At 38.8% G+C, this 18237-nt stretch overlaps 1 protein-coding gene across 4 annotated transcripts in view; it reads right to left on the reverse strand.

The window, feature by feature from the left end:
* tor4ab (torsin family 4, member Ab) overlaps positions 1 to 18237 on the reverse strand; it is a 52226-nt gene that overhangs the window by 29252 nt on the left and 4737 nt on the right. The window contains exons 2-3 of one of the 4 annotated variants that reach the window (XM_087250951.1): positions 13622 to 13811; positions 5502 to 5726 (exon numbers count right to left, since the gene is read on the reverse strand). The gene's annotated coding sequence lies outside the window, so the exon portion shown is untranslated. 4 annotated transcript variants of the gene reach the window in all.

Genomic DNA, 18237 nt, shown 5'->3' on the forward strand with positions numbered 1-18237 from the left:
GGCAGACCCAGCCCTTCTTTATTGTCCAGTTCGCGTTTTGCGTATTATCCGGACCGCACTCAGAGTTTAGATCATCTGAGCAGCTCTTCGTCTGTTTTAGCGGTCGGCAGCAGGGAAGTGCCGTACCGAAATAAGTTCCCACTAGATTGTGGATGCCTTTCTTTCACTATCAGAGCCGAGATGAGCCGCGTCCCCCGAGAGCGCGTGCGCACTCCACTCGGAGCTTCGCATCCTCTCGAGCGCGCGCACGCGGCGCCCCTCTAACAGACATCTGTAGAGCTGCGGGCTGGGTGACACCCAACACATTTGCAAGGTTTTACAATCTGCGAGTGGAGCCGGTTTCCTCAAGGGTATTAGGTAACCCTTGGTGATTGAGGAAACAATTCGGTAGGGTGTTGAAACACGCTTGCTGCGCCATTTTCCCTAACACGGAGATACGTGCGCCTTTTTATCTGTCAGTAAAGTTCCCCGTCAGGTGAGCCCTGCAGATTCCTCCGTGGCCCCCAGCACTGACTCAGCGGAGGAGTCACTTGCTGGCCCACTACGTTGTAGGTCTGCCCGCTGGTCAGCCCGCGTTTTGGGTAAAGGTGCCTGCTATGCGTGGTCCCCACTAGGCGATCCCATATGCTTATTCAGCCACGGTTAAGTCCCCCCCCCTGGGCGGACCCGTGTCTTCCCTCCCCGCTAACCACTCTTTTGCTATGCGTACTCCCCCTTTTTAGGGCTAGTCCATATGTAAATTCTGCCATCTATCCCCCCTTGGGTAACGGATGGCCTCCGCAGCGTCCTCCCTATCGGGATTGCACGCTTCCCAACGTACTGTCGTATTTTCCTAGAATTATCTAGATGCTCACGACTTCCCAAAAATATATATAAATCCGTAAAACTTCTGTTGAAGTAGGATAAATTAGGGCCAGGGACACGTTGGAGGACCGCGCCCCCCATGATGTGGGTGCGTCACGCTTGCTTGACTATCTCCTCATCGGGGGTGTTGGTAAGGTGCAGTCATTATGGCGCTTTCAATGGGCTCCCAATGCGTGGATTTTACAATCAAATCCACTTATAGTGCTGAAGTTCCCCCCGAAGGGGAACGTTCGAGGTTACTAAAGTAACCCTTCGTTCCCCGAGGAGGGGAACGGAAGCACTATACTCCGTCGCCATAATGACTGTCCCTTAGCTGTTGAAAGTCTCTTCAGCTTAAAAAGGATAGCGTCTGCTGGCGCCAGGTGAGCTTATATACTCAGTTGATTGCTTATGCCGCTCACCTGCGCAGGCTTGCGCTGCCAATTCATTCTTAATTGGCCCGTTCAATACTCTTTCAGACGAGTAGCTTCTGAACCGAACCTCCCAATGCGTGGATTTTACAATCAAATCCACTTATAGTGCTTCCGTTCCCCTCCTCGGGGAACGAAGGGTTACTTTAGTAACCTCGAACGTTCTCTCCTATACTGCTGCCCCCGCGACCAGGCCCCGGATTAGCAGTTGAAAATGAATGAATTAATTAATTAATCATTAAAATAAAACAGATCAGGGCACACTATCAAATGCAGTACACTCTGAAAAGCTGTATTAAAAATACTACAGTGTTTTTAACATTATAGTAAGTGTATTATACTGTATATATTACAACATTTTTAACACCTTGTTGAATGCTACAGCATAATGTACTAAATATAGTTAAATGATAAATTGTAAATACTGTAGTATAACTTAGTTTAAGTAAACTGTATTTGAGTACACTGAAAAAAAAATAATAAAGAAAACAAACTTATGTATGTTGATTTACCTCGTTTTTTTAAAGGGTCACGAAACACCAAAACACATTTTTTGAGCTGTTGACAGTCGAATATGTGTCCCACACTGCTAAAAACACTATTATGACACCTATATTTCACTAAAAAGTGTAAATTGGTTGTTTTTGCGTTATTTCAAGCAAATTTGTACTTCCTGTTTGAAACGAATTTTTGAAGCTGCGTCATAGACATGAGATAATAGCGTTGTATTCCAGCGTGCAGACTGGGAGTCTGTGCCAGAGTGTGTCTTATTACGTCTTACAGTGTGATGCATTAATGCATGAGTAAGGCTTGGTTCAAACCAATCAGCGCGCTCTATTGTGCAACTTTATTAATATTCATTACTGTCATAGTGTTTAGATGACAGAGACGCCACGTTGTGTTGGCAAAACAAGCATGAAGTGTTGCTTTTATAGTTTGCTGCAGTGACGTTTTGTTTTCATTTTCTCTCTGTGAGAGCGCAGCTGGATCACGTGTGGATTAACAGTGTACGCGACGCTCAACAACAATAACTTACGTGTCTAAGGAGGATTATTGTTTACCTGAGAGCTGTTCTCATCTGCAAATGCTGAGATCCGGATTCGCTTGTAGTCTTCTCTTCATAAAGACGCGGCTCTAGTTGCTGGTGATTGTCCTTTCCCTACAGATTTGGTAAGTGAGTGACCAGTGCTCTTTGTTTATTCAGTTTGTTCGTAACGAACTAAGTTAACTATTGCACTGAGTGTAAACATGTTAGCACCACAACCAATCTTTAACCTCGTTTAGGGTTTTTACCGCATTTTGTGACCGGAATAACACACGCGGCTTTCTGACACTACCTGCTGTGTGCATCTAAGTTTCCGGGAAATGCGGAGGGTTTTTTCTCTCATTCGCCGTGCGGTATCAAACATTGCATGAAAAATACACGCTTAGAGCAGTTCCTCGAATCAAATATCTCGTTTGTCGCGAGGGGCATGAATGAATTCCCTGAATGAAAGTGCCAAACTGCAGTTAAAGTCCACCATTTTATAATTTGGCAAATAATTCGACTACAGATGTCCATGTAAACACAGTCACTTTCTCCCGTGTGTGTGTGTGTGTGTGTGTGTGTGTTTTGACTCTGAAACTCGCGCATGCCCAAATAGACACTCCCACACCATCCCACTTTAGTTCCTCCGACACTCCCGCCTAAACAGAGCTGGACACGCCCACTTTTCCAAAGTAGAGGTGTGAAAACACCCTGCAGAAACGAGGGGGTTTCATGGCACTTTAAGTTAATCAGGTTTCAACTAAGTTTTTTAGGCTATAAAAAGTTTAAAACCTTATTTCTTTCAGTTTGACTGATGTAAGTAGAGAGGACTAGAAGAGTTAAGTTGATTCAACTAAAAAAATGAGGCAGCAAGAATTTTAATTGTACAAATTTTAGCTGTAGAAAAGTATATTTGGAAATACTACTATAGTTGTTGAATTACTATCAAATTTTCAATACAAATTAACTCAAGTACTGAACTATAGCATGGCTCCTCATAAAATACTATAGTATTTTTTTCATGTGGGTGTGTTCAAATACTTTTTTGAAACTTTGAAACCTTTTGAGCAATGCTCTTAAAATCACCTAACAACAGCGTCATCAAGGTGGCATCTTTTACATGAGCAAATTTTCATCAGAATATTTAACAATCGGGTTTCCAATTGCTCAAGACGCATACGTGCTGAAGTCCACACACACTTCCTACTAATGTTTTCAACACAGCGCACTGATATATATTTTCCTATACGCTCATCATCTTGAACTTACTTCCTCGTTTTCAACATGCTTTGGCAGAGAAATAAAAGAGGTGATGAGTTTATGACTTTGCATAACTGACTGTACGCTGGGGGTATTGCATTACAACATTACAATGCACAAATCAGAAGCAGATGTATAACAGCTGGATGTGCCAAAACTTTCTTCAGTTAACCAAAGAGAAAACTGAAGTCATTGCGTTTGAGAACAAAGATGAGGTTCTCAATGTGAATGTGTATCTTGGCTCTAAAGGTCAAACAACAACAACAACAAAAAGGTCAAGAATCTTGATGTGATTCTGGAGTCAGATCTGAGCTTCAATAGTCATGTCAAAGCAGCAACTAAATCCAAATACCACCATCTCAAAAATATTGCAAGAATTAGACAGAGAGGAAGTAGTTCATGGTTTTCAGGCCAGCCATCTAATCTGAGTGATCGGGGAGAAGGGCTTTAGTCAGGGAGGTGATCAATAACCTGATGGTCACTCGGTCTGAGCTGCAGCGTTCTTCTGTGAAGGATGAAGAACTTTACAGAAGGACAACCATCTGTGCAGCAATCCACCAATCAGGCCTGTATGGTTAAGTGGGCAGACGGAAGCCACTCCCCACCTGGAATATGTCAAAAGGCATCTGAAGGACTCTTAGACCATAAGAAACTAAATTCTCTGGTCCCATGAGACTAAAATTGAACTCTTTGGAGTGAATGCCAGGCGTTACGTTTGGAGAAAGCAGATACCATCTGCTTGGCTAATACCATCTCTACAGTGAAGCATGGTGGCGGCAGCATCATGCTGTGGGGATGTTTTTCGGCAGCAGAAACTGGAAGACTAGTCAGGATAGAGGGAAAGATGAATGCAGCAATGTACAGAGACATCCTGAATGAAAACTTGCTTCAGAGTGCTCCTGACCTCAGACTCGGGGGGATGGTTCATCTTCCAGCAGAACAATGACCCTAAGCACACCACCAAAATATAAATAGAGTGGCTTCACAAGAACTTTGTGAATGTCCTTGAGTGGCCCAGCCAGAGCCCAGACCCAAATATAATTGAACATCTCTGGAGAGATCTGAAAATGGCTGTACAGTGTCGCTTCCCATCTAACCTGATAGAGCTTGAGAGGTACTGCAAAGAGGAATGGGCAAAAATTCCTGAAGACAGGTGTGCCAAGCTTGTGGCATCATATTCAAAAAGGCTTGAGGCTGTAATCGCTGCAAAAGGTGCATCAACAATGTATTAAGCAAAGGCTGTGAATACTGATGTACATGTGATTTTCCAGCTTTTTTATTTTTTATAAATTTGCAACAATTTCAAAAACTCTTTTTTACATTGTCATTATGAGGAATTGTGTGTAAAATTTTGAGGAAAAAAAATGAATTTAATACATTTTGGAATAAGGCTTAAACATCAAAAAAAGGAAAAAAAAGTGAAGCGATATACATTCTGGATGCATATGTATATTTATATATATATATATATATATATATATATATATATATATATATATATATATATATATATGCATCCGGAAAGTGTATATATATATATATATATATATATATATATATATATATATATATATATATATATATATATATATATATGAAAGCATCACTGTGTCTTATCTATAGAGACACTGCTGAGAATGATGTTTGTTTGCACACAGCTCTGAGGTCAGTTATGCAAACCTCACCATGCAAATGTGCTTGTGCTACACAGAAACAGTAGTATAAAACTGCATATAGAGACACGATCTGAAAATACAGACAAAACATGTTTTTGCTTCTTATTTTAACATCAAAGTCAGATGCCTGATTGTATACCAGTGAAATACGGGCCTTTATCTTGCATGCATAAGTTAGTGAGATAAAGAGAAACACGAGACATCAACAATCAAGAAGATCAGACCAAAAAACAAGCAGATGAGAAAGAAAACACGGGTTATTACCTTCAAAATCAGACGTGATGTCAACTTGCTGGATTCTTCTAGAGTGTTGGTGTTTTCCTTGAATATGGTCGTTTTGATGTGGATATCTGATGTGCGATTGACTGCTGGTGTCCACCTGTCTGCTACCTGTCCAATAGGGCTTCAATCAGTCCATCATCTGTTGGTTTAAGCTCCGCCTCCTCATTCCACTGTCGCATCATGTCTGTTTTTTCATGTTTGCCTTTCCTTATGCAATGATGTGGAATAAAAATACAGCAACATCAGGGTCTCTGTACAACTGCGGTGTCACGTGCAGATGGAAAAGTCTGTACGTGCACAATCTGTATTTTTCTTATAATAAATGCTGGTCTGGGTTCTAAAGCTATTTTCAGACAGTAAACTGGAATAGAATAAATCATGATATGCACAGTTTGGATAAGATTAGGGAAATATTTAAGTTAGTGCTCTAAACTGTTAAAAGCAAAGATTTGAAAAGCGTTTTTGTTTCTCCTCAGTGATGCTATCGGACAAAAATCAACGCAAAATCAACACAATCTCCTGGCAATTCGTAACTTTTTGATTTAGTGGCTAATTGAATTCGTATGATTTAATTCATACAATTTAGTACGATTTGCTCATCCCCCAGTGATGGTTGGGGTTAGGGGTGGGGTTGGGTGCCACGCCTCCTTTTTAAAATTGTACATTTTTGTACGACTGAATCAACCACTAAACTGACAAAACGTAAAATACTTTCCTCGTGAGATCAGGCTGCCAAACTCAGTCCTGGAGGGCCGGTGTTCTGCATATTTTAGTTCCAACCCCAATTAAACACACCTGAACCAGTTAATCAAGCTCTTTCTAGGTATGCTATGGGGCCCCCCAGAACAGAGTTTGGACACCCCTGCTATAGGACAACCATTTTTGCTAGGATTATTTTTTTAAATAAAGAGCCTTTTGTGGAATGTAAAGATTACAATGTCAAGGTTCTTAGATTCTGTGATTTTATTATTATTTAAAAAGTATGTTATTTTATGATTCTAAGATTCTTTGATGGTCATATTATATGAATCAAAGATTATAGCTCCTTTCACACACACAGACCTTTCTTTCCGTAAAATTACTGGCATTTTTCTGGAAAGGTCTGTTTGTGTGAACAGGTTCTTTTCGAAAATACTGGTAAATTTTCCAGAAAGAAAAGTTGTACCATTACCCATAATAGGCTATATGCACACGGACTTTTAATTTATAGTCAGGCAGCTCAAGAGCTTCTGGTCTTTCCATTACAAAATTTTCATGTTTAAGTTCTGATTTCTTACAAAATCAGCGATCTTCACTGCCTGTTAGATATACGATTTAAAGTGCACTGTAAAAATAAATCTGTAATTTTACATGTTATTCCGGCAGCTGGGGTGCTGGGAAAAAAAAGTTAAATAACGGCCGTTAAATTACAGAAATTTACTGTAAAATATCTGAGGTTGAATTACAGAAATTGTCCAGCGATTTTAATTTAAGGACATTTCTGTAGTTTAATATCTGTTATTTTACAGCAAATTTCTGTCCTTTAACGGCTGTTATTTTACGGTTTATTTCCAGTACCTCAGATTTTTTTTAAAGTGGGTCTCAGATTGGACAATCACACTGCATTAAATTCCATTTCCCCCCGCCATGTCTTTAAAATATGACAGTTTATGTTACCCCAGTATTTTCAATGGAATTTCTGTGCTAGCCTGTTGCTACTGACAGTCTTTCATCTCGTGGTTGAACAATTGAATGAAAGCTTAAGTCTATTTAACTGCATGTATTGTAATAACAGCATCGATGCTGTAAAAAACAACCTTGTGAAATTGGAAATAGTCACATTAAGCTTTCACCGGATGTTTATCGTTGGCTTTAAAACTCTAGCTGTGCATATAGCCCATTTGCAAATGCTGCGCTGTGTGAAGTGAAATTGCCGGAAAGAACGCGTTCATGTCTAGAAAGCTCAGACGTGAGATGTCTACTCAAGCTAATCAAAATATTCAGATGCTTTTTTTATGAAAATAAAAGCTTTAGAATATTTTTCCAGACACATTTAGCTGCTAGATGTTAGTCAGAAAATGTTTCCATGTTCCTTCTTAATGTCAACTGTAAAAAAAAATCAATAAAACGCTTTTGATAAATTGCTGTTTGTTTACCTTGCTTCAGTTGCTTGACGCATGAGCACGTGAAGTAAAGCAGTGCTCCAGTCAGTGCATATTATATACATCTCGACATGTAAATATGTTCCTCCATGTTTTTATCAAAGTTGTTCACAAGACTGATCCATCCACAGAATTTGTAATGTAGTCAAATGTGTAAACGGGTTCGCACTTCTGCCATTGGATATCTCTGGGATAAAGCAGCTGCATGACTGCTAAAGCTTTAGATAAAAGTGAAATCATCAACAAAAGCCTGACCCCTTCTATGTTTACAAATACATGTGCAGCAGTTTAGAGGGGATGTTTTTCTTATTTCTGGTTAACGATGTCAGAATTTACCGGTATTTTGGAACGGATGTGTGAATGGTCTTTTTTGAATTTACAGGTAAAGTCGTTCCGCAATTTTCAGGATATTTCAATAGTATCTGGATGCAGCCTTTAGGATGCAAGTTGAAATTGCATCACTTAGCGATGCAATGTCAGACACCATGCACTCAATGGAGTGAGTGACGTCACTGTGTGAGGTAGGGTTAGGTGTGGGGTTAGGTGAGCCCATTTAAAAGCATTGGATGCAGCTCAGATTGCACTACACCAGGTCTGCATCCAAACCTCTCTCGGATATTTACCAGTATCACTGTGTGAAAGGGGCTAATGATTCCAGGACTCTCAAAAATTCAGTGATCGTAAGAATCCATGATTATAAGATTCTGTGATACTAACATTGAATAGATTAAGATTCTGAGATTTTATTTTTTGATTCTAATGTTTTTGATTGTGTGAGTCTACAGTTGTTTGATTCTATGAATCTAAGATCCCGTTATTTCCAAGATACTATGAATAAAAGTTTGTAAAATTCTATGATTCTAAAAGTCTAATTATATGACTCTAAGGTGATTCTAAAATTCTGTGAGTAAATATATTTTTATAATTCTAAAATTCTATGAATATAAGGTCCCACTTTTGTAGACTTTCTAGACCCATTTTGTACACAACAGATCAAACCCTGAGGCAGATGGACTACAGCAGCAGCAGACCACACCAGGTGCCACTCCTGTAAGCTAAAAACATGAAACTGAGGCTACAGTTCACACAGGCTCACCAAAACTGGACAATAGAAGATTGAAAAAACGTTGCCTGCTCTGATGAGTCTCGATTTCTGCTCGACATTCAGCAGAAGGGGTAGGGTCAAAATTTAAATTCTACAGCTTGTCTTTCTTTCTCTGAAAGCATTTGAGAGTTTCCTTGACTGTGTTTTGGATCTTTGTCTTGCTGAAATGTCCACCCTGGTTTCATCTTCATCATCCTGCAAATGTAAATGTTGGACCTAAGCAGGTGATATTCATTTACAATGAGGAAGGACAGAGGATTGCTGAAGAACAACTGAGAGATTTCATCTGCTGTCTGGGCTTTCGCTGCCTTTCTACGCCTCCCTTTCTTCATGTGTTCAATACTTTTCTCCTGTGTCATATTATTTTATTACAAAGAACTTCATTAGTAAACTAATTCATTTTTTTGGGGGGGGGGGTCATGTATGGATTTGTTTGGTTGCTATCAACATCCAGTGAAAATTTCAAGTCAACAGCACCTTTACAAAAATGTTTTCTGAGAAAAATGGTGACATGTTCAATATTTTCCCCGCTGTATACATTTCATTGTTGCAGTGTCCACCTAAACACAACACATGAACTGTTTCTGATTTTAATTGTAATGCAATAACCTTTTCTAAAGCTGCTTTGAAACAATAAATATCATAAAAAAGAACCATACAAATGCATTTGTACTTAATTGAATCCAGCTTGTATACATGAATATATACAGAATATATATATAAAAAACAATGTAATGAATGTATGAATGAATGCAGGAAAAAGCCACACACTTGACCTGTTGTGATCCTTGACCCATCTCCACGCCACTGGCAGAATCTACATTATTCACAAATGATCTAAATGACATTTACATAACTGCTTTGTGGGTGGAAACAGTAAGCGGTTATATTTTGCATTATTTGCAGTCTAATTCACTGATTATTCAATTAGGGTAATTTTGCCGGAGGAACAATTTTCCTAACGATATAATGGACAGTAGGTTTTTCACATCCAAGAGTTTAAACAGAAACAAATGAGGGAGTTTTACCATGAAAGTTCACGTCCTTAAAATTACACCTGAGGGACAACGTTTGTCACAAAGTTCGTCATCACAATGCCTGTTTGTACACAAAACTGAATGACGGACTGCGTCACAATCTTGAGTGAACAGTCAGTTTCTGTTTTTTGGAGCATTAAAAAGTGCCAGAATGACTGCTAATTATGTCATAAAATATGTGCAGCACACTGTGTATTTTAACCTGGAAAGACAATAATTATATTATTTATTAATAATTAACAAACAACAATACAATCATACAGTAACATTCAGTCTAAATATTTAAATAAGCCATATTTTTAATAACACTAATAACAGATTTAAAAAAATATATAGTAATATATTAGCATATGATATTATTTTCCCCATTTATTTATGCTTATAATTGAAGCTTATTTTGCATAGATAAATACGTGAAAATATTAAATAAAATCTTGACCTACAAGATATGTAAAATGCTGGTCTCATGACTAGAAAGCAGTTAAAACTTCTACGGATATTTACTATGGATATTATTTACCAACAGTCTCATTCTGAAAATGTAGCCCTATGTACATTTCTGAAGATCGCAAATTATGTATCCAGAAGTACGTATGGCTGCATCTTGTCTTTAAAATGACCTCTAAAGTGTGGTTTGACGCCGTTCCTTTTCGTGCTTATCAGCTCACCGCTTACCTTGGTATGGACGGCTTTTCCGCTGTAACCAGTTTGACCAGGGTCTAACCATGTATTTCGGCGGATTTGAGATGCAGAGCAGAGTTAACCACAACAACGGGGTTCAAGTCAGGTGAAGAACAATTCCAGAAATCGAGTAAGACAAAAACAGAAACCAAAAAATAAAAATAAGTAAATAACAGGATAAGAATGTGGTAAAAATTAGGCTTCCACAAGGGCTTTTCGTTTTCTGGATTGCTTTTTAAAACTGTTGGTTGGGTTCAGTAAAGAAGAAAGGGTGGGAAATCAGTCGATAAGTCAGTCAGTCGTTTACATGAGAACAGCAGGTGCGAATGGCACGCTTGAGAGAAATATGAGATCCCAAAAAGCGCACAAGTGCAGATTTGCAAAAATAATAACTGCAAAAAATGTAGCTCCTGGGACATATTTGGCGCTCTCCAGAAATGTATATAGCAGTATGTTTTCAGAGTGAGCCTGGGTTGCTTTTTACAGTGTGCCTTTAAACATATTACACTTTCACTCATCTTTGAATGACAATTGAAGATATGATTCATATTAATCATTATCACCCTATACACTGTTAACAATTTCCTGTTGAATCTACACTACCTGACAAAAGTCTTGTCGCCAATTCAAGTTTTAGGAACAAATAACTTCTATAACTTCTAGTTCACCATTTGGTATCAGATGTGTCTTATATGAAAGGCAAAGGTCTCTAGATTACGCTTATTTTACCACAATAAAATATGACCATTAGTTGATTTTTAATTGATTTCATTAGGACAGTAAGGTCTGACTTTGCTTAGACAAAAGTCTTGTCACTTAACAGAAATAATATCCAGTATAGAATATTAAGTCATGGTGCAGTGGAAAAAGAATGAATATTGTGTCTGTGTAACGCCGGGGAGTAACACCACAACAGAAGGTAGGATCCAATATGCAGGTTTATTCACAGTCAGGCAAGCAGTGGTCAATACGGGAGCAAACAGGTATGTGAGGACAATCCAGAATCATAGTCAGTTTAAAAATCAAGAGGTCGAAAGGCAGGCGGCAGACAAGGATAACTAAATAAACAAGGCTAGGTTCAAAACACAGGAAAACAAGACAAGGAAACCGCGTTGTGATGCTACTTTACAGTGAACAAGACTCGGCAACATGTGTGTGGAACAAAGGGGGTATAAATAGTCCAAACAATCATTGTGTGAGTGGCTTCAGCTGTGAGAGTGCAATCAGTGTTGATCTGGAACCGGATGTGTGTGTGTGTGGCATGACTGGGTGTTGTAGTCAATAACATGGCAGATATGTAGTTCAATGAGTGTGAATGTTTGTGAGTGAATGTTTACCAGCGACATCTGGTGGTTGTTCGCTGGTGAACATGACAGTCTCCCATGAGCTTGGATGACTGCATCCACACATCTCTGCAATGTCTCAAATCACATATTAATAGTCATGTGGAATGGCAAAGAAAGCGTTCTTGGAGGAATGCCAGAGTTCATCAAGATTCTTTGGATTTATCTTCAATGCCTCCATCTTACCCCAGACATGCTCAATAATGTTCATGTCTGGTGATTGGGTTGACCAATCCTGGAGCACTTTGACCTTCTTAGCTAACTTTGATGTTGAGGCTGAGCGCTATCCTGCTGAAGAATTTGCCCTCTCCTGTGGTTTGTAATGTAATGGGCAGCACAAATGTCACACCTGATTCAGATCATCAGCTCATTAGCTGAGACCGAAAGACAAAGGAGACATCCAAAACGTGTTGTTAGTGGTACTCCAGGATCATGGATGAGAAACACTGATTTACTGTAAAGTTTTTTTTTTGATACATAAGTGTAAATATGCTAAACATAAACCAAATTTAGTATCTTAACTTAAACTTAATATAGCTTAAAAATACCATTTCAGAATCTCATAACAAGAAAGTAGTTAAAACTTCGTAACGTGCTTTATTAAATATTCTGCATTCGTTTTTTTTTTTCATGTGCCCTCGCTTTTCTTTTAAAATTTTACAACCCCAAATCAGAAAAAGTTGGAATAGTATGAAAAATGCAAATAAATATAGAGCCAAAAGGAAGCCCAATGTTAACAGTGTCCTGAAGCACTGTCAACTTCTCTGGGGTCGGAGGCATCTGGGAGGAACTATCACACAGTGTAAACTTGTACTTGACTGGCCTGCCTGCCGTCCTGACCTCTTTCCAATAGAGAATGTGGGGCGCATTTTGAAGCACAAAATGCTACAATGAAAACCCCATACTTTTGCCAACTTTAAGACTTGTTTGCAGGAAGAATGGGACAAAATGACACCTGAAACACTTCATCACTTGGTGTCTTCAGTCCCTAAACGTCTTTTAAGAGTTGTGAAAAAATAGCAGCAAATCAATGTGGTAAATGCTTTACTGTTCCAACTTTTTTTTTTAAATAAATGTTTATTTTGGAAAAAATCTAATCAAGAGGAACACATTAAATTAAATAATGTTTGTTCTTATTGTTTGCAATGAAATACAGGTCAAAGTAAATTTAGAAATCCCTACTTTCATTTTTATTTGCATTTTCCACACTGTACCAAGTTTTTCTAAATTTGGGGTTGTATTTCTTTTCTTGTATTTTTTTGTTTCTTTTTTTGTTTCTTTCTTTTATTCTTTCTTTTTTTCATTTATTCTTTCTCTTTCTCTTTCTTTTTCTTTTATTCTTTCTTTCTTTCTTTTTCTTTCTTTCTTTTATTCTTTCTTTCTCTTTCTTTCTTTCTTTCTTTCTTTCTTTCTTTCTCTTTCTTTCTTTCTTTCTTTCTTTCTTTCTTTCTTTCTGCTATACCATACTTAAAAACTGTCATGTCTCTCTTGTTCCAAAAAGAGTCATTTCTGTATTGTACTTTTATCTGTTGTATTTTCATTGTAATTGCCTGTTGTTATTGCAATAAACAACAATATTTTCAAGGTTTATTCAATCCTAACTTTAGCTTGAATGGATATTGAATCCTGAATTACTGGTCAAACGCGTGTCATGAGTGTAGTAGTGTTTACTAGAGAGTGTTTTTGGCACGGTGTTGCATCAGAAAGGAAAGCTCTGATTACTCATCAGGAAAACACACTGGATGTGGGAGAGCGGCTGAGTAACTCTGCGTTGTTTGTGGTAGATTATACTGACCTCTGAGACACAAGAGCGACTCTTTTATGTGACGGAAACGGCGGAGGAATCACCAGTGGGAGGAAGTTTGTTTTGTGTGGCCCTTTCATCGCTTCACACGAAGGCAATTCGTTGACCCTGTTGCTCAGTAGAGCAGAACTGAAGAATCGCCCACTTACTCAGCAGATTCTCATTTTCTGCTCTGAGATTTCTGTAAAGGATTAAAGTACACATGAAATCAAAACTAACCATATTGATCTTGTTTGGTCAAATTGCTAGTTTTGTTGTGAACAATTCATCTGTGCATGTTGTTCAAAAAAAAAAAGGTTTGCTATTGTAATCTTTAATTGAAATCTGAAAATGCACTTCCTGTTTGTTTTCAGTTAAATTCTCAGATTAGGTCTGTCTGAGATATTGGGCAAGGCTAACATACTTAACCACGCCCCTTCAACAGAAATGGTGAGGAGGAGGAGTCTGTTAGGTTGTAATAACTCTCCCCAAACCCCACCCCTAACCCTAACCGTCATTGGGCGATAAGCAAATCGTACTAAATTGTACGAATTAGATTGTACGAATTCATACGAACTAGCCACTAAATCCAAAAGTTACGAATTGCCATGAGATTGTGTTGATTTTTTAATAACTCACCCGTTTCCCTTATATTAAGTTTTATTATGTCTGCATAATTAAGGGCGTGGCCACTTGTCTCGCTGGTCGCGTCACGTCACCTCAGCTGATTCATATATACACCTCAGCTTGGCATATATATATCGTATTTTTGTGTTGTTTTATGTTTCTTTACACAGTCATTTACTGTTATTAAAGTACACATGAAATCAAAACTAACCATATTGATCTTGTTTGGTCAAATTGCTAGTTTTGTTGTGAACAATTCATCTGTGCATGTTGTTCAAAAAAAAAAAATGGTTTGCTATTGTAATCTTTAATTGAAATCTGAAAATGCACTTCCTGTTTGTTTTCAGTTAAATTCTCAGATTAGGTCTGTCTGAGATATTGGGCAAGGCTAACATTCTTAACCACGCCCCTTCAACAGAAATGGTGAGGAGGAGGAGTCTGTTAGGTTGTAATAACTCTCCCCAAACCCTTTTCCCCATCTTTCTAAATAAAATGCCTACTTTACTACATCCAATCAGCTCGCAGTAGAAAAAAAACAAGCCACGCCCACTGTTTTCTTATTTAATATTCAGTTTATCTATGAACTGCGTCACAATCCGAAAAAAAAAGTGGTTACATCCAACGGTTCATGCTGACTTTATTTACTCATCCTCATGTCATTCTGCTGAACTACGGTAGCTGGACAAGGCCAAACTAAAGTAAGTGTCTGCAAAGTTTTAACCGCCAGGGGCACCAAATCATCCTTCCATCATGTACTTCTAATTTTATGTGGTTTATCCCAATAAATAGTTATTGCTGTTATTCTTTTTAACTGTTACACATGCAAGCGTTATATTGACCACAGGGGCACCACAGGTTGGGGGTGGGGGGTTGGGGGTAGCTTAATTAGGCCCCCTAATAGTAATTCTGGGGGCCCCAAGCAAGCAGCAACCTCCTGCTCTCCCTCATGAAGCCAATATGGAAGTATCTGAAACTGCAATTCATCGACTCGCCTTTGGGGGCTGGCTCCAGGAAGTCCAGACGTTCACTGAGTGCTTTGCTAAATTGGCCAATTTTACAGCTAAAAAAAACATGTTTACAGACTGGTACAAAGGATTGTTTTGGTTCATATAGACAATATTACTCTTCATGACAAAATTTTTTCAGCCTGATCACACGAGGAAACGTAAGTACTTTACGTTTTGCCAGTTTAGTGGCTAATTTGTACGAATTCGTACGAGTTCAGTCGTATGAAAATGTACAATTTAAAAAAGGAGGCGTGGCACCTAACCCCACCCCTAACCCCAACCGTCATTGGGCGATAAGCAAATCGTACTAAATTGTACGAATTCAAACGAATTAGCCACTAAATCAAAAAGTTACGAATTGCCGTGAGATTGTGTTGATTTTTTAATAACTCACCCGTTTCCTTTATATTAAGTTTTATTAAGTCTGCATAATTAAGGGCGTGGCCACTTGACTTGTCTTGCTGGTCGCGTCATGTCACCTCAGCTGATTCATATATACACCTCAGCTTGGCATATATATATATATCGTATTTTTGTGTTGTTTTATGTTTCTTTACACAGTCAGTCACCTTTTTGACTTATTTCCTACAATTATCAGACGATATGGGATGCTGTGTGCACTTAATTGTGCTCACAAACAATTCAAGTGGCCTCCATTTCCCAGGTAAATGAATATATATATACTTATATACCATCTCTCTATATATATTTGTTTTATTTAAGATCATTTATCATTTATAATGTTCTTTAGAGATGTAATGCCCTCCAGAATGTGACAGATTGATTAGCTGTAGGCTCTAGAACAGTCATCTGAAGCGTTGTCATACAGTGTTATGCTGGAGTTCATCAATAGTCTTGCATTGACTAAGGGACTACTCACACTATGCCATCCGTACCGTGCCCGGGCCCGTTTCCCGGATCGTTTGAGAAGTGTGAGTGCGATGAATCAGGCTCAAGCGCGGTTCACTTGGCCGGCCCTGACCCGGTTGGAAGAGGTGTGCCTGAGCGCGGTTCACTTGGGCTTTGTGTGTAAGTGCAAAACGCGCCAAAGCCCAAAACTGAAAGCGAGACGTGAGTTTTAAGGGGCTGTTTCAAATGGATTTATTATTCAATCTTACTGTTCAGTGAACGCAAACTGCCGTAGTTTATTAAAGACGAGAACTCCTCACAGCACGACAGCTGCACGACTTCAGCAGACCTCGTCATTCCGGCAGCACGAGAGCTTTATGATTGTTTATGAGCGCCAAAAGTGGCGGATCTGTTCTGCGAAATATCTGACTGCGTGTCACCGCATCCCTAAGGACTGTTTGGCGAAATATTTGACGGCATATCAAACGACTGAAACGATATAACAAGAGAAATCTCCACTGTGCTGCTGAGTGAGGGAGCGCTTCTCACTGAATAGCGCAGCAGCGATGACGTAAGCGTGCCGAGGCCCATTTGTGGTGTGAGCGCGGGCCGTCTGGGAAGACGGGAGGGGGGACAAGCGGGCTTTGGCCCGGTTCGAGGCAACGGTACCTAGTGTGAGTACGGCCTAACACATATCTGAAGTGTTTGGAAGTAATTTGTGTTTTCCTTCTGTAGAAAAACGTCATAAGAACAATGTTTAGTGGCTTGATGTATTACAACTGTGTTTTTAAAAGTCTAAACATTTTATCTATATAATATACAACCAAGCACATGTGGTCAGAACACAAACGAGTCGCAGATAATAAAGTATTAAGCGTTTCTCCCAAAGAAAAGCCCGTCTAAACACAATAATAGCAGGCGTCTACCTTCACTGACACTTCTCCTTTATTATTTGGTCACCTGGTCAGTGCAATGACGCACAAATAAAATGGTGACTATTAGCCACGCCTACTTGTAGCTTTATTTGCACTTTTCAGAAACCTATGGGTGATGTCACGGATACTACGTCTATATCTTTTACAGTCTATATGGCCCCAAGACAGTGTGGGCCCTTAGAATCCAACTGTAATCATGCGAGGCTCCAAGAACACTTTTGTGCACAAAAAACTGTAAATACGGCTTTGTCTTAACTAAGTTGAAGGAACACAAAATGAATGAATAGTAATGCTAAGACAGCTTTAACAACAATATTTTGAATTTCTTTTTGAACCCTCTGATTAAAATATTTCAAATAGTTGAATCTCTGCCAAATATTCTCCTATCTAGCGAACCGAAAGCTTATCTATTCAGCTTTCAGATGATGTATAAGTTTCAATTTCCAAAAATGGACCCTTACGACAGATTTTGAGAATGATATAGACTTACATGTTATTTTAAACTACTAAAGAATGTGAATAAAGAAACTTACTTAAGGGTTAACTTCATAACTATTCAACATCTAAAGGTACTGGTGCAATTCTAAAAGCAAAAATAAATGTAAAACCCCCTTTGAATCACTATTAGTTTGTCAAAAAAGGGGTTCATTGTTAGTTCAAGTTCCCTGATGATAATACACTAAGACTTACAGTAAAGAGTTCAAGGAAAATCTGCTAAAACTGGACTGATTCACGCTGTGTGGATTGAGATCAGACGTCCAGACATTACAGTCTCCAGACGGTTTGATTGTACAGTGGTGATTTTTAATGTACTGTAGTACTGTAAATGTTGGGTTAGTGGTGATTCCCTCAGACAGTTTGATGTCATAGCGCTGCGTCATCTCAGCTAAAATGCTAATGTACGTCAGGCAATATTTAAAGCAACATAAAGACGGTAACCAGACCGGATCCCTGGAGGGTTCTACTGTTTGTGCTCTTCTTGTGAAAAATTTCTCAAATACAATGCACTATTGTGCGTTTGCTTTGACAAAAGAATATGTATGTGTGTGTGTGTGTGTGTGTGTCAGCTGGAGCCAAATGTGTGGGTTGGTGTTATATGTCCTTCATGAGAACCACCAGAAGTTTTGACTGTTTTTTTTTTTTTTTTTTTGCATGTGTGTGTGGAGGCCAGGTTCTATGGAGCTAGATCCGTCTCAAAAATAATACATTT

Source organism: Danio rerio, chromosome 5, assembly GCF_052040795.2.
Source record: "Danio rerio strain M-AB ecotype USA chromosome 5, GRCz13ab, whole genome shotgun sequence".
NCBI lineage: Eukaryota > Metazoa > Chordata > Actinopteri > Cypriniformes > Danionidae > Danio > Danio rerio.